This window comes from Phaethon lepturus, unplaced genomic scaffold (genome assembly GCF_000687285.1).
Source record: "Phaethon lepturus isolate BGI_N335 unplaced genomic scaffold, ASM68728v1 scaffold22940, whole genome shotgun sequence".
In the NCBI taxonomy this organism is placed as follows: Eukaryota; Metazoa; Chordata; class Aves; order Phaethontiformes; family Phaethontidae; genus Phaethon; species Phaethon lepturus.
Genome location: NW_010514394.1, coordinates 6619 through 8089, shown reverse-complemented (window position 1 = coordinate 8089; position 1471 = coordinate 6619). Strand labels below are relative to the sequence as shown.

General features: G+C 52.6%; 1 pseudogene across 1 annotated transcript; it reads left to right on the top strand.

Annotated features, from left to right (window-relative positions):
* The first annotated feature begins 4 nt into the window (after window positions 1–4).
* Window positions 5–595, top strand: LOC104625302 (annotated as a pseudogene). The gene has a single exon (XR_738078.1). The product of XR_738078.1 is annotated as a thiosulfate sulfurtransferase pseudogene (transcript).
* Window positions 596–1471: the final 876 nt, after the last annotated feature.

Below are 1471 nucleotides of genomic sequence, written 5' to 3'. Positions count from 1 at the left end.
GGATGCCTCCTGGTACCCGCCACAGGAGCGAAACGCCCGGCAGGAGTTCAAGGAGAGGCATATCCCTGGTGCGTCCTTCTTTGACATCGAAGAGTGCCGGGACCAGTCCTCCCCCTACGACTTCATGCTGCCCAGCGAGTCCCACTTCGCTGATTATGTGGGGGACCTGGGGGTCAGCAACAACACCCATGTGGTGGTGTACGATGGGGATGAGCTGGGCACCTTCTACGCCCCCCGTGCCTGGTGGATGTTCCGGGCCTTTGGGCACAAGGAGGTCTCCGTGCTGGATGGCGGCTTCAAGAACTGGGTGAAGGAGGGCCACCCCGTTACGGCAGAGGTCAGCCAGCCTGCCCCAGCTGTCTTTAAGGCCAAGCTGAACATGGCCCTAGTGAAGACCTTCGAGGAGATGATCCAGAACGTGGGGTCCCTGCGGTTCCAGGTGGTGGATTCCCGCTCCGAGGGCTGGTTCCGGGGGACCGAGCTGGACCAAGGTAACGGAAGTGGGAACAGCACCTGCCCCCTGCACCAGAGCGGGATAAGTGTCAATGCTAGTCTGGGTGTAACAGCTCCTCCCAGCCAGCAAACATTTTTCTAATGCCCAGGCATGCCTCAGCCTAACTCCTTCATTTACCTTAAGGGATCCACACTTGAGCATTCGGATCCCAGTGCACCCACAGAATGATTTTCTTGTAGTTGGTTGTAAAGCTGCAGGGGGAAATAGCAGAAAAGGTCTGCAGCCAGTTGGCTCCAGGATCCCCCATCCCACACCCTGCAGAAGTTAATCAGACAAATGCAAACACGGGAGGTGACAGCTCCCAGGGGTTTGTTGAGGGTCCTATCTAACACTAGCAGACATGCACAAACTATCAGTATTCATACAGGCACCTCTCACCATAACGAACACACCAGCAAAAGCCCAGGTTTTAGGCAGTACAGAAACTCAAGGGACATTTTCCTTTTTGCTGTGGTTCCCAGCAAAGAGAGAATTTGCTTGAGCTGATCTTAGTCCTTTTGCTCTCTGCCATTAAATCTAACAAGCTTAAGTAAGAAAAGCCCCAAACCCTTCCCAAATGTATGGGCTGTCAGCCTCTCTCTTTTGGATGCCCCAAGTAACAGGAACAAAAATTGATCTCATTACCTCGGTCAGACACTGGTTACGCAAGCAGCAGGGGTGGGAGAAGTCCTGTGCAACGGGGACAGCTGGTATAGCAGCGTGCCTGGAATGAAATTCAAGTTGGTTGTTAAAGGAGGCCCTTACCATGTAATTTAAATCTTAGTATATACCAGAATAACCTCTCCTCTGAAAGGGAATCACAGAAATGGTTTAAAAAGAAATGCAGGGTTTCAAAAAACAAAGCGTAGAAAAGCTCAGCAGCAGTTGTTGGGTTTGAGTGGAGCTCCATGCTGCAGAAGTGGGTGTGCGGCAGGCTTCTGCAGTGCTGCGCTGCTGCCATGCATGCAGGTAGTCGTT